The following is a 25,979-nucleotide window of genomic DNA, read 5'->3' on the forward strand; positions in this document are numbered from 1 at the left end:
TGAAAACTGGAAAAACTTAGAGGATAACAAAAACTGTGTGAAACCAACTTTAGAATCCTCTGCTTTGTATTAAGGTTACAGAAAAATTGAGTACATCAAGTGTCTACAAAAGCTTCCTTCAAAGGTGAAACCAGATTCGAAGTAGCATGAACAGTTAAGAATTTACAAGCAATGAATAATGAATCTTCAACTTCGAACCCTTAACATCTCGAGAAGAGAGTTATTTATGCAATAATGAAACTAAGGAAACATCCTAAAACTGATTGAGATTTATTCTAGGAAAGGAAATATCTTCATGCAAGAAGATAGGGGTAGCTATTGAACTGCTTCTTGATATCCCTTTTATTCAAGTTGTGTTGGCTCTGTTGTTTGATATTTTCCTCCTTTAAGCTGCTAAATTGTTTGTATCCTTCACGTTGGTTGATTTATTCATTTGATCTTTCATTTGATACTCTTTAAACTCTGTGAAAATCATTTGACCTTACTGAGTAACCTTTACTATGTCTTTTTACCTTTTCTATACATTTCAGGTTTTTTTACTGTGTTTTTCAATAGTAAATCACTTTAGGTTTTATATTACAGGGTAAAGTAAATTGATATGATCTTTGTATTTGTCTTCCAACTGTACACAGGATTTTTTTTCTCTATAAGCCTAGAACATAAGCTTTACCTGCAAAAAACAGAGACTATTAAGAAAAAAAGGGTGACAGAGAGGGTGGTCAATGGCTTTATTTAGCTTGAAAGGCAATTGGAAGGAGTCCAGAGCGTATCGAAAGGTAAAATTATGGTTTTATGGGTCATAGAGGCTTATGGAGGCTTTGCTATGTAAAATAGGAAAAACAGAGCAAAACAACATTTCCAAGCTTAAACGGAGAAACGACTTTCTTTTTTAAATATGAGACAAAGTGAAGAGTGGTCACTTTGTCATTATGCAGGAGGTGGTTTTTGTTTTCTTCGCATCACTTCAAAGGCATGGATGGTTTTGGGAGGAGGTCACCCGAAATGATCTAAGATTGACACATTGCAAGGAGAGTTCAATGGAATACCGCTTTTCGGGTGGGCAACGCTCGTACAGAGAGCCAACCCGAAATTGCTGAGCGCCTTTGGATTTCAATGGTCATGATCGGATGGTGGACTAGTGAAAGAGCAATGGAGGGGCTCAATGATTAATTATGGAGGAATGGCTTTATCATGGTTAAAAACCCAGATTAGCGATGTTTTATAGTTAAACAAAGGTTTTAGTTTAGTTCTTCGTTAGAATCATAAAAAACAATTTAACAAAGAAAACCTTTGCAAAACACATATGGAGGACCTGAAATAATATGAAAGGGTTTTAAATTTTTAGTGGGCGAATATTTTTTATCATAGTACATTTTTACAAATCAGCTCAAATAGCCCACCTTATTTTAAGGGAGAGGGTAAAAAAGGTAAATTTATCCCTTGAAATTAGGAGTTACAACCTTCCATTCACCCATTTTCAAGAATAGGTTTTATTTAAGTGAATCCATTCGCCCATTTTCAAGAATAGGTTTTATTTAAGTGAATCCTATGGGCCAAAGGCCAAAATACCATATTTATAAAAGAGGTATGGTAAATTAGTAAAAATATAAATAAATGAGAGGTATGGTAAATAAATAAAACATTTTTTATATTTACTCCATAAGTCACCTTATATACATGCAAGGGTGTAAACAAATAAAAATATAAGTAAAGTGGAGGTATGGTAAATAAATAAAATGTATTTTTATACTTACTCGAAAGGTATGGTAAATAAATAAAAATATAAATAACTAGACGCATGGTAAATAAATAAAACCTCTTTTTATATTTAGTTCATAGCCCTTGTTCTATTTATGAAGGCTCAAGAAAGAGGTTTTATTTAAGTGAATTCTATGGGCCAAATACCATATTTGTAAAAGAGGTATGGTAAATTAATACAAATATGGTATGGTAAAAAAATAAAACATTTTTTTATATTTACTCCATAAGTCACCTTATATTTACGAACACCCAAAAAATGTGTTATATTTAGGTGAAACCTATGGGCAAAATACTGTGGGACAAATACCATGGACTAGATTGTTATTAATACCATGCAAAAAAAACATTATTAGCCCTCATATTAGTATTAATAAAAATAAAAATGGCACATGGTATTGACCCATGGTATTCACCTGGAATTTAGCCTATTTAAATGGGGGAATTAAACCAGCATAGATCCATCTTTACTATCTACTAACCCCTGAGAGGTATCAAATATCGTGATATGCAAACTAGCATAGAGTGAAAAATATTTCATCCGATCAAGAGTAAAAATTAAACATTTTAGCTTGGTTAAAATAAAAAATAAAATAAAAATCAACTATTAGTTTTATTAATTTTTATAAATTCTAATAGTAATTTTAACCCCTGAGAGGTATCAAATATCGTGATATGCAAACTAGCATAGAGTGAAAAATATTTCATCAGATCAAGAGTAAAAATGGATGTTGTAATTTAATGTATGTTAAACATTTTAGCTTGGTTAAAATAAAAAATAAAATAAAAATCAACTATTAGTTTTATTAATTTTTATAAATTCTAATAGTAATTTTTAAGCTCCAGGTTTATGTTAACCCATGGTATTGACCCATGGTAATACCATGATATTCATGGGAGCATAGACTATTTAAAGGGGAAATTCTATCATCTTATATCCATCTTAATTCTGGGTCTACCAAGTTCTTAGAGGGATAAATATATTTCATCCCCCTAAGAGTGGTAGATATGGAATTAAGATGGATAGATGTTGGCTTTTATGATAATGAAGATATTAAACAGACTTGGGAAATTATATTGTAAAAATATCTTAAGGTGAATGGTTAAAGCATAGACATTGGACAAGTATATTTGTATACTTCTTTTTTAAAATTAAACAAATCCAGGGCTTAAAGGGATGGATTGATTGCGCTAGTCATCCTTCTATAACCTTCCAACATATGCTGGAGTAAACAGATTGTAATTTGGGTAATTTTTCTAGTTGCAAACAGGAACATACTTGTGTATTTGCGGGGTGATTATGAGGTCCCTAGAAGTGATGAATTTGAATTTTTCTTGGTTTTATATATAGTATTAGGTTTTTTCTCATGCTTTCTGTGAATGGCACAGGGGAATTTTATCCTACACCCACTAGGTTATCGATATGTAATTTCAGTAATTTTGATTTCAAAATATATTTTAAAGAAATGAAATGATTTCATTTGTGTATTCAATAAACACAAAATTTTATAATTGAGTAAAATATTCGCCATGCTTGGTGAGAGATTCGCCAAAAAATTATATATACATATCATATTATTGATAAAATCGTCTTCCATTTTTCCTATATACCATGGAGATTCGCCCATTTATTATACATGTAAATTTGGGGGGGTTCTTAAAATTTTCCTTGGATTTAGCGGGACTTGTGATGGAGGCGAATGCGATAAGAGAATGAATTATAATATATATTGCGCCGGGTTTGGATTCCCATCACAATCAAAGATCACAACTAGCAAAGGTTAATTGCTTTATGGGACTTGCGATGGAGGCAGACACAATATGGCATTGAGTTATTATATATATATGGGTCGGGTCCAGGTCTATCAAGCATCGCATATCGCAATGGCGGAGGGTGCATTCACATGAAAGTCTTGTGATGCGATATTTTATTAAATACATAGTTTTTATAATAAAAGTAAAGGTTTCAGGGTAGTTTAATAAAGGAGTTAATATATTCGGGAAAAGGACTTTTAGGGGTTTAATACATTATGTTAGTGTTAATATAAAATATGAGCAAGAAAATGGGAAATATATGAAATATGATGCTTTTCATGGGTTATTTGTTTTCGCATATATATATCAATACTTAAGCTAAACATCATTTTTTGGGTTTTTCATGTAAAAGGGGATTATACATGGGGTTTTCACTTTTCATAGGTAAAAAGGATTTTAACCTTAGAAAAAGGGATTTTTATGGAAAATGAATGAATATGAATGTATGAAGGTAAGAAGGTGAAATTAGTGAATATAGGGATGAATGCAGATGAATGGGAAGTTAATTAATTGATCTAGTAGACCTTCATTTGCTTTGTGTAATTGCATCATGGACATAGAAACATATGGTGAAACATAATAAATGTGCATTTTGTCCAATGAATAATCAAACTTCTGCAACCTTTCTCTACTTACCCTTTGCTTATCCTATCATTTTTTCTTCACTTAATGGGTGCATTTAAGCTAGCAAAGCCTTTTCCTTTATTTTTATTTTTACAAAAGCAAACTATCTAAATCTACCCTTATAACCTCCAAGGGCTCAGATTAAACTGATAACCACCTTATTATTCTCTACCTAACTACTGATCTGCCAAGATTAAACAGTTTGTCCAGATCGTTATTCTCTAACTATAACATCAAATTTAAAACATGAAGTAGTCAAGATTAAACAGTTTGACTGTCATGGGTTATGGCATTTATGACAAGCTGAACACAACCATTATTTTGCAGAAAAATAGTAGTGGCATTTGGACTTGCTCACTTTCAGTGTTTATTTGTTTTCTTTTCTTTCTAGCCTAACATTTTCTTATAGCCTTGATTTTTTAGGGCATCTAACCTAACATTTTCTTTGATATGGACATTATCATCAATATATATATTTTTTTAAAAACATTTTATTCACTATTGTTATGTCCATATCCTAACTTAACATTTCTCCAAATATTCTATCTTACAAAACCAAAAAATGCTACAACATAGCGCAACTTGGATATCCGTGATCCCTGCATTTGGATTGTCATTGGAATGCTTAATGTACCAGGTCAGTGTGCAATACTGCAACGCGCTTACCAGTGTTGCTTTCTTTATATTGTCATCCATGACTCCTTGTGCTTCCCATACAGCCTTTACCATGAACCAAAATTGGTCTGGATCTTTGTTCCCTACTCCTTTGAACACTGGCAATTTTATTGCACTCGCCATATTGAACTGTGGTGGTGGCGAAGGTGGTGTGGGCGAAGATGGGGGTGAAGATGGTGAAACTGGTGGAGGTGTAGGTGGGGGTGGTATGCATCAAATTCGTTGCCTTATCAGACTGATCGCACTTGTTCGTGAAACTTTCGTGAGCTCTTCCTCGCTTTCTCGTGGAGGTGAAATCAAGGGGCTAGATTCTTGTCCTGTGCTACCTTCGTTTCTATATATCCTCCCACTTCACATGGCCCCAAACATCAATTTATTCGCATAACCCACTTTTCACATAGTAGCATTTTAATCCAAGTGTTCAAAGATATAATGTACTTACCTCGCGGTTGCTTGAGGAAGCTTCATTTCGCTTCGCTATAATTGACTGAAATATCTACCGTAAATTCAGTGATAAACCCTCCTATAATTTGATCGAGCCCATGGTCCACAGAGCAAGCGATCTTATCTTCTGATGCTTCCAGTATACGCACCAACTCTGGAGTCTGCACAATCGTTTTGTCGAGCCTACACCTTCCCTGACTGTCTACTAGCTTCGCAATCCACTTGTACAACTCAGAGGGGAAGGATGCAAAGAAAATTTCACTGATTTCCATATATAAGTAGAAACCTAACCACTCTTCTTTTGATAATCACAGATTCCTATTTTCCTGCGCCGCGAACTCGTGAATTTTTCTGTCCAGCCACTCTTCAATTTCTTTCTTTGTTGGATTATAGTGACATGACATCAGACATCTCTTATGCAGAACCCGGTCCTGGCAATGGAACCATTTGTTGGCTTATTAGAGCCTGGCCCAGGTTCAGAGTTGATTTAGCCAAACAAATCTTGGTACTACTGGCTCTTTCGGTAACAGTTTGCGGAGCGCGGACTAAGGTCTCACCTAAAGTAGTATGGGAGGGTGCGAGAACCAGGTTTCCACACCCTGGAGATATCTGATGAGCTCAAGTGGTCTGTGGTTCGATCTTGTGCGCGTGTCATTATGCACACTTTCCCATACCTCGTAGCCTGAGATGCTACCTTCGCGCAGCTCTACTTGAGGGTCGAATGTTGTTATTACCCAAGTCCTTATTAGTAATCCAATGTTAGTTGATTATCTTAGTCTACTTGCATTCTTTAAATTAAACTCAACAATATAAACCATTCATACAGGCGTGCGCAGTAAAGAAACAATATATTCGCAAATTATATCAAACATGCATTAACCCAAGAACAAATACACAACTTGATAACAAACTTCTCTTATTAATTTCTTCCTTGGTAATAGACTTGACTTCGCCCTATGCACTCAGCTACAGGGGTCTACACACTCAGCTGTGGACTACTAGGCCTCTGCACACTCAGCTGCATAGCCTTCTCCTACTCTATGACCCAAAGACACACTTAGTCAATCAAACTCTTCTTGCTTACTCTCTACTTCCATGCTCTCTTTTACACTTAGAGCCTCGCTCTATTTAAACAATTCCAAGGTCTACGAACCATGGCTAGGCTAACATTGGATTATAATACTATGGCAGAAAACCCTATGACTTTATCATACATTTCGTGCTCCACGCTCATAATTCCCAGAGTCTTTACAACAATATCAGGTTAAAGCTTGGGCTTTGAGCCCCAAAACATGCCTTGGGGGGATTCCATGCCCAACATAGGTGTCATCCTATAGAAGGATACAGCCTTCTCTCTTCCTCCAAGGACCACATTTCATAAATTTTCACACTGGATACTCCTGGAACACAACACCACAATCTGAAGGCCTCGTTTCATCAAATTTGCATAGTGGACCCATCAGTAACATTGAATCTCAAAATCAATCACCACTGCAATACAACCATAAAATACATTTGCATCAAGCAATCACTGAAACTCAATCATCAATATCTAAATCAACCACAACTCAATCAATCAATCACTTAAAACCCATCATCACTGAATAAAATCACAATCCATCAATCTGAAAATTCAGAACACTATCACCAAAACACAGTCACTAGAACACAAAGTAGAACCTAGAACTCTGCATCAACAACCAAAACCAACTCCAGCTTCAAGAATCATATTTCATAATGTATACACTACTTCGATGTTCTAAACCAGCGTGTATATGCGCTTTTTCTAAAGAGAACCAACGTAAAGATATGAAAATACTAACTTAAAACATCACAACTATTCTAGACTTCATTCCTACCCAGATTAGAAAATTTATAGTGTAAATCATGCATTAGCATTCAAATCTTGACTATCCATGATCAGACCACATAATGATAATTCATTTCAAGTCTTATGATCTTGATCCATCATTGGATCTCATCCCTCATCAACCACTAAGGTTCATCCTTAGTTCAGATCAAGCAAAGCACCAGAAACCCATAACATGCATATTTTCTTTTGATCTCACTCTTCATAAGATATTCATTGCTTGCACGCTTATCCCTTTGAGATTCTCCTCCTTATATAGTTTTAGGTCTTTCTCAATACCTCGGACCAAAACCACTTAGGACCAATACCTCAAACCAATACCTCAGACCAAATACCTCGGGCCAAATACCTCAGATCAATACCTCGAACCAATACCTTGGACTTAAACCTTGATTTTCCATCCCATATGTGATTTTCCTTCAGTGAAAGCAGGTTCATACGTATACACTCTTTTTTTTTCTGTGAGATGCGTGTATACGCTACGTGGACAAAGTGAACCAATCTATACTTCTTAAACCAATCTCTTTCTTCAATCTCTGGAGTCTAATATGTAATCCTCAGTTGTTAACCTATTACACTGTGGATTGTCATCTATGTGATTTTCTATCAAGGACAACACCTGTATCGTAATGCTAACACCCATCTGCGACTCAAGTAAGACACTGCGACTCACATATCCAATCACATCCATGAATGGAGACATAGGTGTCATCTGATCAAGTTTGAAATTGCTGATTAGTTTTTGACCGAGTGGTTCACCAAATCATTTGTCAGCAAAATTGCTAAGGATATTATTATGGGTGGATGTGTCACTGACGAACAAGCCATCGTGTGTGCCCAGTATCTATATCTTATCTATTCACATTCCATCACATTATATGATGTGCTACTTGATGTGCCTAGACCATCATCTAATCTGATGACATCTAAGTCTGTGGCTACCCCTCCTGTTGATGGATTAATTGATTCAATGACTCAGACCCCTACAAAATCTTCTTCCAAACAGAAGTTGGTCTCCAACATTGTTCCCAGTGAATCCTCTCGCAATTCATCTGGCCTCGTTAAAACCTCATAGGTTCATGCTATCCAGTTTACTGTAGTGGATAAATCCTCTAAAGGTAAGAAGAAAGGAAAAGGCAAGGGTAAAGACAATGCCCCAAAATAGGGTCCTCCTAAGTCATATGCTAGTGATGCTTCCCAACGGAAACCCAAGTATCCATGCCTCATCTGTGAGGAGGATCACTATACTAAGGATTGTCCAAGACGGTATGAAGTTAGTCATTCTCTCAAATGGACCCCAGCTGTCTTGAAAGATACCTTTCCATCCTAGCAGACTCAAATGGTAGACCAGCCTCAGTTATCTGCTTCCTCGAGTTCACAAGTGTTCATGATGAGTACCCCGATCAACGTGACTACCAGGTCAAAAGATTATCAAACTCCTACCCCGTTAACAAGGAAAGAGAAAGAAATTACCCCTTCTTCTTTCACCTCATCTATTTCTGGTCCTCTGCATATAGAGTGACCTAATCTTGATTCTGCCATTCGATCACCTTCTCGAGGTGTGCTTCAAAAGTCCTCGTACAATCCTAATGCTCGAGCCGCTCAACATTATAGCATTGTTGAAGATTTGGATCAAGCACCATCAACTATATCTACTCTCGAGGTCCTTCAAAGCTGTCCTTCTCAGCAGAAATCATTACTGTCAACTATTGGGGGTATTGATCCAACTGACTCTAATCTCATCTGTTTTGACCTGGAAAACCATGTTCCGCGTTTACCTCATCAAATTTCCTTTCTCATTCAGGTAATCATAAATGAGAAAACCATTCATAGGACCATCATCAATGAAGGTGCTTTTACCTAGATCATGTTTGTCACTTCTTGGAAGGCAATTGGTTCTCCCACTTTGAACCAGTCCCCTAGCACTTTGGAAGCTTTTGATGGGAGCGATTTGCGACCATTTGGTGTTCTTCTCAACCTTGCCATTACTTTGGAGGGCAAGACAGTACATGTTGAAGTAGAGATCATTGAAACTAATCTTAACTACAATATTCTACTTGGACAGAGTTGGACCCATGCCATGCATGCTGTAGCCTCCTCCCTTTTCTGCATGATTCATTTTCCCCATCAAGGGAAGATAGTCATAGTCGACCAACTGTCCTTCTTTACCTCTTCCTCCTTGAATGGCAATGTTCCATATGTCAAGCACACTGGTGCTCCTTATGAGAGTGTGGGGGCATGACTCTTTAAAGATCCTGCCTTGATGGGCATTTTTCTACTCCCACCTCCTCATGTTGCCTCTGTCAACATGATTTCGGTCAAGTCTGATCCTTGGGTCATTCCTTCGCCAGATCTTGTTGATACATGGGGTGAGGTTATTTCGTTAAGTCCCGCTGAAATTGATTACATGGAAATTGTTTCGGCTTCACCTTCAATATCCTTTGATCATCCTATTTCGAGAACATCTCTAGATGCGTATTCTCAATCCCCATTCTTCAAAATCTCTTGATCCCTTATCCGAGACTTTTCTTTGTGATGAGAGTATCATGGAAGTAGTCTCTCTGGAGGAAGTACCTTGGAACGACACTCATGATGGTCCCTTGTTCTTGCCTGGCCCGATGGTCATGTTTGGTTTTCTCAAGGAGTTCTCTTCTCAGTTCCCATCCCTACCATTTCAAATGCCAATCATGACTCATGACATTTGATCGGAAGGGAACATGGGTAAAATTACACAAATGATGCTAATTGATATTTCTATCAAGCTTGTTGCCATTGAAAATGTCCATATCGGGGTAACTTGTTCTCCAGAAGAGATCAAGATCTACACTCGTTTGTTACAAGAGTTCCAAGATGTTTTTGCATGGTCATATGAAGAAATGCCTTGCATCAAACCAAGTATAGTCATGCATGAGATTCCAACTTATCCTCACGTGAAGCCCATTCGCCAACGGCTTCATCTAGTGCACCCTAGAAATGTGGCTGCCATTAAGGGTGAAGTTGAAAAACTTTTGAAAGATGGATTTATTTATCTGATCCCTCTTACAGATTGGGTGTCGAATATTGTACTAGTGACAAAGAAACAAGGCACTATTTGTGTTTGCATAGATTACCATGATCTCAATCGTGCTTGTCCAAATGATAATTACCCCACTCCCTTCATTGACCAGATCATTGATGAATGTGCTGGGAGCGAATTCTTTTCCTTTATGGATAGTTTTTTTGGCTACAACCAGATAAACATTCTACCGTTTGATCAAGATAGACTTTATTTGTCCGTGGGGACCTTCGCGTATAAAAATCTCCCTTTTTTCCTTAACAATGTTGGGGCCACATTTCAGAGAGCGATATCTTATGCATTCCATGATATTGGAAACATCATTCAACCATACTTGGATGATCTACCCACTGATTCTCGTAAATGCCATGATCACTTTGATCATCTCCAAAAAAAATTCTTCACTCTAGACACTACAACATTCGGTTGAATCCACATAAATGTGTCTTCTGCGTCGAATCCGGATGACTCCTTGGCTTTATCATTTCAAAAGAAGGCATTCGCCTTGATCCTCTTAAATTCAAGGCCATAGTTAATTTATCACCTCCATCTTCATTGCATCAACTACAGAGTCTCCAGGGAAAACTAAATTTCCTCTCTCATTTCGTACCGAACTATGTTGACCTAACTTTAGGGTTCAACCAGTTGCTCAAGCAAGGAACCCTATTTATTTTGGATGAAGATGCTCAAAAGTATTTTGATGACCTAAATATTGTCCTCATCAATTCTCCTTTGTTGCATCCCTCGAACTATCATCGCGATTACTTACTTTATCATGAATATTTTAGATTACTTTTAAGGTATTACAAACTCATGTGCATGGATTTTCCTATATTATTTGGTGCAATAGATCGATAACATTGCGAATAATATAGACAGTGAGAAGTTAGAGAAACATAATAGACAAACACACATAAACATAGCATGTTTAATATGGAGTTCACCCAAAACTCTTGGGCTATGTCTCTTGGTCCAACCTTTAGTGGTGACCTCTCTATTATGTCTTCAAGAGAAGAGTTTTACAAAAATGAGCTCAAATTGAGTCTCAACACACAGATACAAAACAACAAGAGTTTTTCTTGAATCACTCAAGCCCCTTTGAGTACACAGACTCATTCTCTCACTCTCTGTCTTTGTCTTTGCTCTATCTCAGCACTACTTTTCCTTGTCTTCGATATTCTATGGCTTTTAAGCTAATCAGTGCTGTCTATTTTTCACCTTCTTGGGCTCTGTGGCTCCCGGCCTCTATCCACTCAAATCCCCTTTGAGTGTTAACCAATCATGGCATAACATCTTTAGGAAAGCTCGCCACCTATTCTGCAATGGAAGGGACCATCAGACCTTTGAAATCCCTTAAAATAGCGTTCTCTATTTACACAGAGAAATACACTAAAAACAAGGGAAAATTAGCCAAATTTTTGTTTATTAGACTTCAAATATCCTTAAATCCACTCTATACTCCTATCAGGTCCACCTATAATCACTATCGCAAGTGATCATTGATCCAATGATTATTATTTATTTTGGGTGGCTTATGTGCCTGGAGATTACCAGCCCAAAGAGTTACGGAACTCAAAATATATATTGTTGCACTTATAAACCCTTTCGGGTCCATTTTATAGCTCCATTCACATTTCCTTTGTATTTCATTTATTTGGAAAAAATGCGAAATACACAAAAAATGTCATTTTCTAGATCTCAAAATATATCAAATATCATCCATAATCTTATCGGGTTAGGCTATCACAGTCATATTTATATCAACCTCGTTCTGTTGTATTGCTCCGATGCGATACTGCGATGCGATTGATTGCAATCGCATATCACATAAAACCCAAGCCATTTTTAAGAGCTCCTCTATGCTTTGCCAAATATCACCAATTAACCTAGACCATTGATCTGCGGGCTTAATCAAGGGTCTTCGTTGACCCCGTTGATCATTGTCACAATATTTATGTGGTAGCCTCTAATAACCTCCGCCAATTGTGATATGTCGATCGGATCTGGACCGATGATCAACCAAATCCGACGACTCCTATGCATCATTTCTTTGACCTTCAATACTCTGTTTTTGCACTACTCCTTCATGTTTTTTCACTCTCGATAGTTTAATCTTCCATTTCTAAGAGTTCTTATTTTCGATAGTTTTGATCTTTAGAAGACTTTTATGACTTAGAGGGTTTTCTAGGATCCATTTTGGATCATGCCTTCCCACTGAAAAATATTTTGGACCACCAAAAGTTGGTTTTCAAGCATCGATCAAGTGAGGATACAAGTTCCTCACTTGTCCAATTTCCATCCATCATGCACTGCTTGGTTTTGAACCTTTGATTCCAATTCTAAGGTACTCAATATCCCCTCTGAGCATAGTTCTCACCTTCCTATCCAGAACTGTACCTTCCTGCAGCTCATTGAGATATTCAGGCAACAGATCATCAATAGAAGGCAATTGACTTTGCTCTTCGAGATCTTCAATCAATCAAGGTTCAAATAGTCTCAAGTTCTCTGCATTAACTACTGAATAGATGTGCATGTAAGCTGGAAAATCAAGGTAAAAAGTGTTCTCACCAATTTTCTCAAGTATCTTGAAAGGCCCATACCTTATTGGCTTTAGCGTCTTACCTTCACCTTGCATTCTATCTTTGCTAATGTACAGCCATACTTGATCACCAACTTGGAAGCTATGCTCAATTAGATGTTTATCATGCCTTGCCTTATACTTGGCCTGGCTCTTTTCCAGCTGTTCCTACACTTCCTGGAGAATTTCTTGGATTTTTTCAATGAACTTGGTTACTTTTTCCACACCACTATGTCCATCAACTACTATGTCTTTTCCAAAGATAAAATCCAAGGGAGACTTTGGTGTAAAACCAAAACAAGTATCAAAAGGAGATCTTTATGTAGAAGAGTGTTTAGCACAGTTGTAAGCATGTTGCACATAACACAAATGTTCATCCCAAAGCTTGGGATGCTTACTGCAATAGCCTCTGAGCAACTGGATCACTGTCTTGTTGACCACCTCTGTTTGGCCATCTGTTTTTGGATGAAAGGTTGTGCTCTTATTCAATCTGGTGATTATTAATTCCCACAAACTTGACCAAAACTTCCCATCAGATCAAGAATCTCGATCAGATACAATGGAAGTGGGTAACCCAAAATGAACCCAAACATGTTGAAAGAACAACTTCGTTGTCTTTTTAGCTATAATCTGCTTGTTACAAGGTATTAAAATACACATTTTGCTAAACTTATCCACAATAACATATAAATAGTCATGACCTTTTCTAGATTTTGGAAATCCCCCAACAAAGTCCATGGAAACATTTTCCCAAGGACGAGAGGGAACTGGAAGTGGAGTGTATAAGCCTAGTTTTCTATTGTTGTGCTTGCTTTTAGCACACATGGTACACCCTTTAATATATCTAGAAACTGTTTCATGCATTCTTGGTCAATAACAAAACCTTTGCAGCTGTGCAATTGTTTTACTTACACCAAAATGACGAGATATAAGAGAAGTATGTGCTTCTCAGATTATGTTAACTATTTCAGTTTGTGGAATGCATAACTTTCCCAAATGATACAAGAGTTGTTCCTTAACATAATAATCCAATTCTTCTACTTGTTTGTCATGACTTAAAATTGCATATACATCTTCAAAATCTACATCTTAAGCATATTGTTCAATGTAGCTTTCATGCATTACTGAGTTATGCTTAAGTATAGTAGATGCATTTATGATTGGTCTGGATAACATATCTGCAACCTTATTGTGTATACCCTTCTTATATCTAATGACAAGATGAAACTGTTGTAGAAAACCCATCCACCTATAGTGTCTTGATTGCTGCAATTTAGTTTGTGAGTGAAAATATTGAAGTGGTTGATGATCTATATGGATGATTGTTTCTTTGCCCATTAAGTAATGTTTCCACTTTTTCACACTCTATACTAATGCATACAATTCTTTATCATATGTGGGATAATTAACTACTGTAGAATTAAATGTCTCAGAATGATATCATATGGGTTACCATTTCGCATCAACACTGCTCCCATGGCATAGTCACTAGCATCTGTTTCAATCTCAAATGGTCGTTGAAGATATAGCAGTGCTAGTACTGGTGTTGTACTAATTTTTTATTTTAAGGTGTCGAAGGATTTCTGTTGTTTTCCTCCCCACTGAAACACCTTGTTCAATCCTATTAAAGCATGAAAGGGAGTTTCAATCAAGGAAAAGTTAGCAATAAACTTTCTCCAATATTATGCTACTCCTAGGAAGCTCCTAACTTCTGTAGCAGATTTGGGTTTAGGCCAATTCACAATGACTTCAACCTTAGAGGGATCTGTCTTCAATTCACCACCCCCTACAATATGACCCAAATAATTTAAAGATGTTTTTCCAAATTCACATTTTGCTAACTTAACATAGAGATTTTCTCTTTTTAAAACATCTAGAGTCTGCTTTACATTCTTCAAATGTTCTTCCCATGTTTTACTGAAAACAAGACTGTCATCTAAATATACAATTACATAATCATCAATAAAAGGCCTGAGTACATCATTCATAACTCTCATGAAAGTGGCAGGAGCATTAGTTAAGCCAAAAGGCATAACTAGCCATTCATACAGCCCTTTCTTTGTTTTGAAAGTAGTCTTCCATGCATCTTGTTCTGCTACTCTGACCTGATCATAGCCACTACGCAAGTCCAACTTGGAAAAGCAAATTGCTTCTTTCAGCTGATCTAATAGATAATCAATGCGAGGAAGAGGATAATGTTTCTTGATCGTTATTTTATTCAATGCTCTGTAATCAATGCACATCCTCTGCAAACCATCTTTCTTCCTCACCAACATGATTGGAGATCTACAAGGTGATGTTCTTGGTCTTATGAACCCTTTCTCGAGCAGCTCCTGTACTTGCTTCTTGATCTCTGCATCCTCTAAAGCGGATAACTTGTACATTCAGTTGTTAGGCAATGGGGCATCTTGCTGCAAATGAATATCATGTACAATTTCCCTTTTGGGTGGTAGACCTTTAGGTTCTTGAAATAGGATATCATATTCTGAAACACATTTATCTAATTTATCTTTCTGTTTAGCATCACAACCCTCAAATACATTGGTTTTATTGGGGTTATTTTCCTTTACAACCATTAGTAAAAATTTCTTGCATGAATTTACAATACTTTTCATCCACCATGAGTTTATGAGAGTATAGTTATTTTTGAGTTTATGAGCTCTTACAATATATTCTATTCCATCCTTGATGAGTTGATACTTTTTTTCAGCTCTATAGAAAATGGCTTTTCTATCATATAAGTAAGTACTTCCTAAAACAATATTACATATATCCAAGGGAACTATGTCTAACTCAACCTCATCTACAAATGTTGACGCAAAAGCAAACCTAAGTTTACATTGTCTAGTCACTTGTAGCTTTTCTTTATCACATACCCAACCTAATGGTATGGCTTCTTGTGAGGCATGTTTAGTAATCGCAACTTCTTTAAAATTGCTTTAGAAATCAAGTTTACTTGTGATCCACTATCAAATAAAGTATCAATCTTTTGATGCTTGGAAATAACTCTAATATGAAAAACCTCATGTCTTTTCCTCCCATTTTTTTCATTATCAATAGATTGTGCAGAATTACTTGTAGATGCTTCATAATTTTTACCTTTTATACATGTGGATGTGACTATTGTTTCATCACCTGAGTCTGACCCCAAGTCTTTCTGAATAGCAGCAGCAGTCTTCTTCTTCTTACCACCGAACTTTTTGGGTTTCAGCTCCGAATGCAAAGACCAGCAGTGTTCATCATCGTGTCCATCCTTCTTGCAGTCAGTGCATGAAGGTTTTTCTTTTTGTATAGCGTTTGTCTTCCTCTCTTTCCATCTCAGCTTCTTCTTTTCCTTGTTATTTCTTGCAGAGGGTTTTGATGATTCCCCAATCTTTGGGTTCACATTCTTGCCTCCAGCCTTTAGATGTGTAGCCTGAACTGATACGTCATCTATGCTAGTAAGGTTAAACATGAGAATGTTGTGCCTCAAATAGATATGCAGACCACCTATATACTTCAACAAATCTTCAAGTGAGTCTAGAAAAATGCCTAGAATTAAAGCTCTTTTTCTAAATTCCTAGGTATAGATTTGTACACTTCACCCCTTTAATTGGTGAAAAGATTGCCAATTCATCATTGCTTGTTGCATATAAGCTAGTGGATAGAATTGATTTTTAATGGCAGAAACAAATTTACTCCAGGTAGAAAGAATTTTACCATGCTTCTTCAAATCAGCTTGTGTCCTACCTTCCCACCACACTATGGAAGTTCCTCCAAGGGGAAGGCTGGCTAGCTGAATCTATCTCCTTTCTGAATCGATGTTCCGCACCCTGCAATATACATCAATCTATCTAATCCGGTTATCTAGATTTTATGCATTTAATTCTCCATCATATATTGGAAAATCAAATTTTACATCTAATTTAATCAAAGAAGTCTTCTTCGTTTTCTTCTCAGGGCTAGGAGATGAGGATGATGGAGGAGATGGTGGAGGAGGCTTTTCCCCTTTTTTCCCTCTGGGGCATCTGGAGAAGGTTCTTCTGCTCCTTTATCTTGTTTGGAGGTTGAAGTACTTTCACCTCGACCTTTCTTGAATTCCCGATACATCTCTTCTACCATGGCCCCCATGACCATAAAACTGTTCACGAACTGAGATTCTGATTCCATTGAAATTTCTTCTGCCATCCTCCTTGTTATTAGAAAAAGTGACCTCCTCATCAACTCAGAGGTGAAAGACAAGATGACTGAAGCAAAGACCATAATTGCAGGCCTTGATTCCACACTAACACTCTCTGCACACTGCTAACCTGCTTTATAAAGCTTGCTAGCAAGCATAGAGGAGCGTTAGTGACCCTGCTAACTCAAGTTATTAGACTAGGGGGAGCGTTAGTGAACCTAAGGGAAGTTCAGAAGGTCAAGCCAATGAATATGCTCATAAATATCTAGATATTGATCCCTAAATTTGCTCAAGAAAAGCAAGGAAACTTCAAAAATCAAGATATTTGGAGAAATTCCAATCTAAGAATGAAGGGAAATGGGAAAAAGCTTGAAAATAGGGCAAGTTCATGGATTTTTCCCTAATGAACTCTAGGAGGAGCTTGGCAGCCCTAATTCAGTTGCTACATAAGTAGTGAGAGGGCCATTGTGAAAGAGGTCAGAGCATTTGGAAGGATAGCCCATTGAGGTGTTGTGAACTGTCATAAACTTGAAGAAGTGAGCTGAAAGAGGGAGAGAGAGAGAGGAAGAAGGGGTAGAGGAAGGCTGATACAACGGATGGTTGTAATCACTCTTCCACTATAAACATAGAACTGCAGTTGTGTTCCCTACTCCATAGTGTCGGTAATGTTCCTCATTTATTTGTTAATTCTGATGCTTTTCGAGATGAGTAGTTAAGTTATACACTAATATATGTTTATTGTGCATTCTTACATTAGTTTTCAAGAGCATATGCTGTGATTGGTTTGCCTTGTCCTTTATGCAGGAATTGTCTTGGAGTTAGTCTTAAAGGAGTTCTTCTTGCCACATAGAGATCTCTAAGCAAATCTAGAAGGAACTAAAGGTGATCCTCTTTCCATACCTTGTCAATTTATGTGTTTGATAGATGAACATGTGTGTAACTTGGTAGCTTTTGAAAATAATCTTATAGTCTATCAAAGTTCCATAGAAGGCCTTTGAGGGTAGTTTTCATTCCATATCCACCGTGCATTTTACCCCATAGCGGAATTGGCGACTCCGCTGGGGACTATACATCTACTTCCCAGTCAACCTGGACTCCTCTCATTTTTTCTCTTTCTTCTAAGAGCTTCCTACTTCTTCAAATCCTTTTATGATCCATCAACTATCTTGTTACATCCTACTAGTTTGCATTCTCCTTAGAAACTGATCCTAAAGGCCCTTTGTTTGAGCTATTTCCCTCACTAACGCAAGTTTCCAGGCTAAACAGAGCTTTATAAAGTTGTGTACCTATGTACAGGGAGCATTTGTGGCCCAACTAACTCTTTGTTTACACTAAAACAGAGCGTTAGTCTCCCATTTCCATGTTTTCCAGAATATTCTGTGGACCAAAAGGGGGGGAAACTTGTCTCAGGGGCTAAAGTAAGATCTGCAACAGTATTATGTTAACAAATTTGGTGTCTTGAAAATTTCTTTTTAAGAAAATATTTTAGTTTTTCTCTCTTAAAATACATTTTTTTTGAAAGAAAGACTGATAAATTGTATTCATCCTTCTGTGAAAATAGTTGTAAGTTGCTTCATTTTGGTTTTCAATAGTTGTTAGGAAATATTGGGAAAAGAATCTTTTGGTTATGCATGTTTTGAATGGATTTAGATGCATAGATGAATCCATGAATATGTGAAAAGATGAATATGTAGAATAAGACTTTTTTGCATAAGAATTTGAAAAACAAAAATTCAGAGGATTGTTCTGCATGATTTATTGAGTCAAGAGTCTCACCATATTCATATGTCAACACCCCTAACGAAGACAAATAATCAAGTACACTAAAATTTACATTAAAAATAAATCAGTTACTCTTTTGAGCAAACCAACATTAGCTAGATTAGGACCTTGGGATAAGCATGTGAGTGAAATGCCCAAGGTTGAAAACCAAAACTAGTGTCATTAACGAGTGAAAAATCCTTCTGCACTCATGTTACCAGGACCACTCCACTAACAACGAAGTGAAATACGAGACAACATTAGACTCTAATTGAAGGTAGTCAGCCTTCTCTTACAAATCCTTTGGGCATTATGTGTATTGGGGGTCCCTTCGGGGATTTCGGAACTGAGTCAGGGACTCAGGTATCCTGCCCACACAGCATGTTGTCTATGACTATGTCCCCCTGGTAATGTCTGTGATTTGAGGTATCTCTAGTGGCCAAAACTTCTAGGTACTTACACAAGGTGACTAGGACGAGTTGTCCTAGTACCTAAAACAAACGGATCTACTTTGTCTTCAGTTTTTGGGAGGGTGCTCGTCTTCTTGAGAGTACTTGGCCCCTCAATCTGAGGTTCGGGCAAAGCTCTAAAGTAACCATAACTATAGATTTGGCCATCCTTCTCTGTTATTCATTGATAGACTTGGTTTCATCTCCAGTAATCAGTGCTTATCAAACAAGGTAATTTCCCTCTGTTTGCTGATTGAAATATTTAGTGTATTTTTTATTTTTAGGTACATGATTGCTATCATTTTCGAAACTTTAAAGAATATCACATTAAAATCTATTTGATAGAACTTAACGGTCATTTCGGCTACATTGTTAGGACTTCCCCCACTCATTGTGGAGGAACCACCAAGTTCCACTAACTCGGATTCCTTATCTTCGAGGAATTAGTGTCCTAAATTGCACACAGGATCTATGTGGATGATCGGTGATTCTAGTTTTCTAGAGGATATCTTCACGGAAGGATTTCTTCTTCACTTTAACACTCTGCTTACAAATCCGTTGGATCCTATCGTTGCTCTCATGGTACCTATACTTCCTTCTTCAGTAGGTGGAACTTTCCCATCTATCCATTCAACGCCTCAAGGGTCGTGGAATTTTAGAGACATTGTTGGTCCTCTACCACTTCCCCAGTAAATGGTCATCACAACACCGGTAATTTGGAATCCCTCTATCTCATTTGTCCCAGGTATGGAAACTCACATAACACCCTCTATAATTGGAACCTAGCAGATACCAGGTTCCACTCCTATGGCGCCACAATGCATACCTTCGACTAGTGCCACATATAGTGCTCCATATAACACTCAATGTGGCACTATGGGCATGGTTCCCATTTACCAACAACAAGATCGACCGCTAATGTATAGTTCCAACCCCCAAATTCAGATATCTGGGGGGGTTCCCAATATGCACATGCTGGTGGGGAATGTCACAGTTCCCCCTCCATTCTCAAGCATGCATGGGCAGTTGCTGATTGACATGAGTGTTCCCTCTGTCAATCAAAGCCATATGGTTAGTTCTGTGTCGATTGGGCATCCACAAGGAATTACCAACCAATCCATGGGGCCACCCTAATCACATACTCAAATGAGTCAAGGAGGCACCACTTATACTGGGGGCAATTTCATACCCCGGTATCAAAATCCTCATGGAAATCTACTCTACAACACCGTACCACAAAGCAATTGCTACACTATGAAACCCATGTACACTATGGGGAACCACACAATAGGAGGAGCACAGAGCTCCTCAGGTCATTCGTCCGTCATCACCATGGTCTGAGTCAGGAGCACCCAACTCTCTACCTTTTTTGGTAATGTTGGATATTCCCGAATTATACATATTGACAAACGACCCCATCTACCACGACTTACAATGGCCACCAATCCCGCATAAAATACCGATGGGCATTCCAAAGTTCAATGGAAAACAAGGGGAGGATCTGAGCACCCATATCACCATGTACCATCTCTAGTGCGTTTCTAACTCTATGGTGGATGATAGTGTCTGGTTACGTCTTTTTCCTTGCACCCTCACTAGCAATGCCACAAAATGGTATATTAAGTTACCACGCACGTCAGTAAATACCTTTAATGCTTTAGCGATGGAGTTCCTAAAGCACTTTCAGTTACCTATCCGCTATGAGACGGGGACAGAGCTCCTTAATTCATTTCGTCAGGATATCGCCACCCACATCTCGGATCATATTCATGAATGGAGACGTAGGCGGAGGTTAGTCAAAGCTCCCATCCCTAATTTTCTCTTAACAGACTAGTTCTGTAAGTCCATACTACCACAAATCGCAAGAGATGTCACTTTAGGTGGTGCGGTCATAGAAGACCAATCCATACATCATTCCCAACACTTAGATTTGATTTATTCATAGTCTGGCACTCTTTAGGACATCATCCCAAATGCTCCTGGTAACCCCAATTCTTCTGCCACTCAGCACCTCGGAGTGCACGCCGACGAGATTGTCGGCGCAACCTCTAGGGTCACTATAAAACGAATCAGTGATTCCATTGCCAAGCTAGCAATGGACCCCTCTACCAAAGCGACTACTTTTCCTACCACTATAATAAAATCTGTGCAGTCTACACAAAAATCCGGTGGCAAGAACAAGAAGAATAAGAACAAGACCTCTCCTTCTGAGGAGAAGTCATCCAAGCAGCCCAACCCCAAAAAAAAGGCTACTACGCCTACTAATGAGGAAAAGGATAAAGGCACCAGATATCCATGCAAACTCTGTCTTGAAGACCATGTAACCTAGCATTGTCTGCATCTTCAAGAATTCACAGATTACCTTGCCAAAAGAGGTTCTAGTAAGGCACCTGTTGTCCTTAGAAATCCTTTTCCTACTCAATAGCAGCAAAATCTTATTTCCAACCAACTGCAACCCACGCCAGGGGGCAGTGATGGTTCGCAACATCCTTCAGCTGGTGAAGGAAGTTCTACGGTTTACACATTTGAAATGGTAGAACTTGCCACAAGAGCCAAATCTTATGGAGCTCTTGTTGCTTCGGCCGCAGAACCATCCTCATGTCAAAACCCATCACCACCTAACAATCTACATATGGAAAGGCCTGTTGAGGACTTTGTAATTTGCCCCCCAAGGGGGCACTTCGATGCACAACGCACAATACATCTACATGTTCTGCCCAACACTACAATATTGTAGAGGATTTGGCGCAAGCATCAGTGGCTATTTTAGTGCTCAAAGTATTACAAACATGCCCCAGCCAACAGAAAGCTTTGCTTTTGGCTATCGAAGGTATTGACCCTATGGATTCCATGCTTGCTATTTTCGACATGGACAAGTGTAAACCTCCCCTTTCCCACTAGCTTGCATTTCAGGTGCATATCACTTCAAAAGGTAAAGGTATACACCAAAATGTCATCGACGAAGGTGCTTCAACCTGCATCATGTCGGCTTCATGTTGGCTTGCCCTAGGTTCTCCAACCTTATCCCCATCGATGAACTCCCTTAAAGCTTTCAACGGCCACACCTTTATCCCAAAAGGATACCTAGCCAATTTTCCCATCACTTTGGCTGGGAAAACAGTAATGGTGGATGTAGAAGTCGTGGACAAGAAACTCGACTATAATCTGTTGCTGGGTTACAGTTGGACATATGCCATGACAGCCATCATATCCACTGTCTTTCATATCATCCGATTTCCATTGGATGGAAAGGTCATTACAATGGATCAGTTGTCTTTCTACACCCTTGATTATTCACCATTACCAAGTGGCTTCGTACCCCTAGTAGGAGGTGGAACTGACAATTATGTCAGTATAGGTACCGGTCTACTGAAGGCTTCTTCCCTAATGGGTTGTTTTCTACTTCAGTCGCCTTAGGTTTCAAAATTGGTCAACATGCTTTCATCAATTCCTCATGAACTGACCTATCCCTGGAGACCATATGCTATTGTCACTAGTTGAATCGGCCTACCAAGGCATTCAATCCACATCCACATCTCCAGTCATGTTGGCTATCGCCGAGTACATGTCCGTCATTTCACTTCTCATGGAAGTGTCATCAAGGGGCATCTCCAATATAGTGGTCAGGTTAGACTCCTAGCTAGTTGTCATGCAATTGGCAAACCATTATCACGTTCGTAATCCAGCCTTGTTACATAACTATCTAAGGGTGCGATTCTTGGAACATCGATTTGAAATAATTACATATGAGCTTGTTCCTCAAGAATTAAATACAGTCACTGATTCGTAAGCTAACTATGTATTGGATTGGCATTTGTCTCAATCTTTATAGCAGCATGCATGAGAAGTAAAACATTTACTAAAGTTAAAAATTTGTTACAAAAAACATTTAAAAACACATTTACACCACCAAAATACCATATCTATATATATCTATATATATATATATATATATATATATATATATATATCAAAATCCAATTTTTTACATCAAAATATTCCAAAACTTGGATGATTTAAGTACAAAATGGCTCAAATCCTAGCTACAAACACTCATATGGCTACGCCAGAACACCTGCTAAAAAGAGCCTATTGCTCCAAAAAATCCAAAATAGCTCTAGCTACCCTCTAAAGAGGAACCAAAAACCACTCAGGTACACCAACAGTGTGCCACTACATATGAGCAGGAATCTCCCTCATAGGAAGGAGGGGACACCCATAGTTAAACCCTCTAAGTTCCTCAAAACCTCACGAAGACTGTCGGCATCACCCACTCCAATAATTAGTTGGCCGCCTCGTCCCACATAGCGAGGTCTTCCTGTAGGTCGTACTAGTGCCACATCTATGTTAAGCATAAAAGTTTCATGTCAGTTCTTATTTCACCTTTAAAAAACATTACATATACATTCAAAAGCGGAAAAATACTTAAGTACTATCAAAATTATTCTCACCTTGAGGACCCCAGTTGGTCCCGAGCGATAGCATTAAGTCTGGGTCGCCGATAAATTCCATGCCTTCATAGGCATAGTCATCAACAATCACAATCTGGCTATGGAGCCACTGGAAGAAGTCTTCGTCAAAAAAGTGTCAGAGCTGTCCTCCTCCTATGCGACGATCGAGTGATGACCAGCGACCCTACCTTGGCTCCCCCAGATCAAAGGGACCTATGCTCATCCGTGGGTGCATGACAGGTACGCTCTCAAGGAAAAATGAGACTATGATAGTATCGTACCCAAAACTGTGTTGGGTACGGGTCTTTCATGTTGTTAATTCTGCCTTCAACTGGCGAAGCACCGCTTCACACCAGTTGAACATCTGTGGCTGGACACAGTCAATCGTAAGCAATAGTTTTGCATTTGTCACTACGTGGGGACTTTTTGATCCTGCCAACTGTATAATCAACCATAAATCTACCCTCATAGACTGTGATCGAATGCTCTCTATGGGAACTCTGTTGCTGACTAGTCCACTCTCAGGGTTGCAGTAGATCTGTAACAACTCTGAAGTAGATCATAGATCTAATCTACCACCGGTAAGTTTTTCTTGTGCCCCATGGCACGATGAACCAATCAAAAGGTAAATTTCATCCTGGTCAATCGCCAGCACTTGATCTCCAATCTTGAACACTCGCTCGTGTTCATCCCAGCACTGTATGATCCATCTCAGTAAATCCTCCTATCCTTTCATCAGCTATAGCTTTAGATACATCAATAAACCGTAGTAGTGCAATGCAAGTATGCATGCTAGATCATTCCACATCAGCAATTCCGCCTGTTCTCTCCATAGGAGAGTCATTTCAGCCTGAAACCCACACAAAATAACCCTAAAAATAGTTAAAATGGGGCAAAATCAGTTAAGGAATCCATGCATGAGGGTTTTAACTGTGCCCTACAGCCATAACGCTACCCCCAGTGCTTCACATGGAGGATTAATGCCCTCTAGTGGCTTGTACAGAGTGTTTAACGCTCCCTATTGGCCATTTGGAGGGCGTTAGTGCACAAATAAGGCTTTAGGGCACCTCAGATCTTCAAAATTCCACCCATAAAATTGTTAAGAAAGGTTTAGTAAGTCATAGAGCAAAGTTTTAGCTCTCACCTGGGACTAACGGCACATTGAATGTTTGCCTGGATCACCTGTAACGGTCCGCAGAAAATCTGCTCCTCTTTAGCTCCAGCAAGCTCTCACAAACTTCAAAATAGTGTAAATGATGCATATGAATGCTTAAAGCATCTCCTTATATAAATTTGAGAGACATGATTTTTTTGAAAATCATTAAAGAGGAAGTAGTCCATTCTCCATGATTTTTTATCATGCATGAACGCAGATAAAAGGAATTGCTGCTTTTTTATATTTTTTACCGCTTTTGATGAAAGTACTTTCAGGAATGAAAAGTAATAAACGTTGCATGCAATTCTCAATAGAGCACTTTTGGAGATATTTTATTGCTCTTTAAAAAATATAAACATCTCTGAGTTTTTTGTCGTGGGGCTCGTACCACGATCAATAGAACACTTTTAGAGATATTTTATTGCTCTTTAAAAAATATAAACATCTGCAAGTCTTCATCGTTAAGCTTGTTAAATCTTTGCGATGATGGTCAGAGAACTTTTTGTGATATTTTATTGCTCTTTAAAAAATAATAAACATCTCTAAGTTTTTATCAATACGCTCATTAAATACATGTAACGATGCTCTGAGAAACTCTTTTTTGATCTTTTTCTGGCTCATAAACTGAAAAATACCAAAGGAGCATTCTTTTTAGGAACTTTTTTCTCGCTCTTTAAACTGGAAAAAAAATAAAAATAAAAAAAAAATAAAAAATAAAAAAATAAATAAAATAAAATAAAAAAATCCCGAGCTATGTCTTTCTGCTCGTTAAACTTGCTAAAGACGACCCAAGCATTCTTTTAGGTACTTTTCTTTCTCGTTAAAACTAAAAAATCTTGTCTTTTTGTTACCGGGCTCGTTAAAAATTCACGACAAAACACGAGTTTAGTCCATCGCCTCATACTCGTAACAAAATGAGGTCGACATCTAGGAAAAGGGTTTCCCTTTATCCAGGTTCAATGGATTAAAAGACGGAAAAGTAACTGATCCGGGTATACTATTAACCTTTTGTCACACCCAGTTAACAACTATGACAAAGGGACCACCATGGAGTCTCTCTTTACGATCTTTAAAAACTCTCTAAACATGAAAATACCACCAAGTTGTCTAGTCTGGACTCTTTAAATACACAAACAAGTTATAGAGTCGTTCTTTTTACGATACTTTTCAGACTCTTAAAACAT

The sequence above is a fragment of the Pinus tabuliformis genome, chromosome 7 (assembly GCF_031772625.1).
Source record: "Pinus tabuliformis cultivar Carrire ecotype Pingquan chromosome 7, CPIR1, whole genome shotgun sequence".
In the NCBI taxonomy this organism is placed as follows: Eukaryota; Viridiplantae; Streptophyta; class Pinopsida; order Pinales; family Pinaceae; genus Pinus; species Pinus tabuliformis.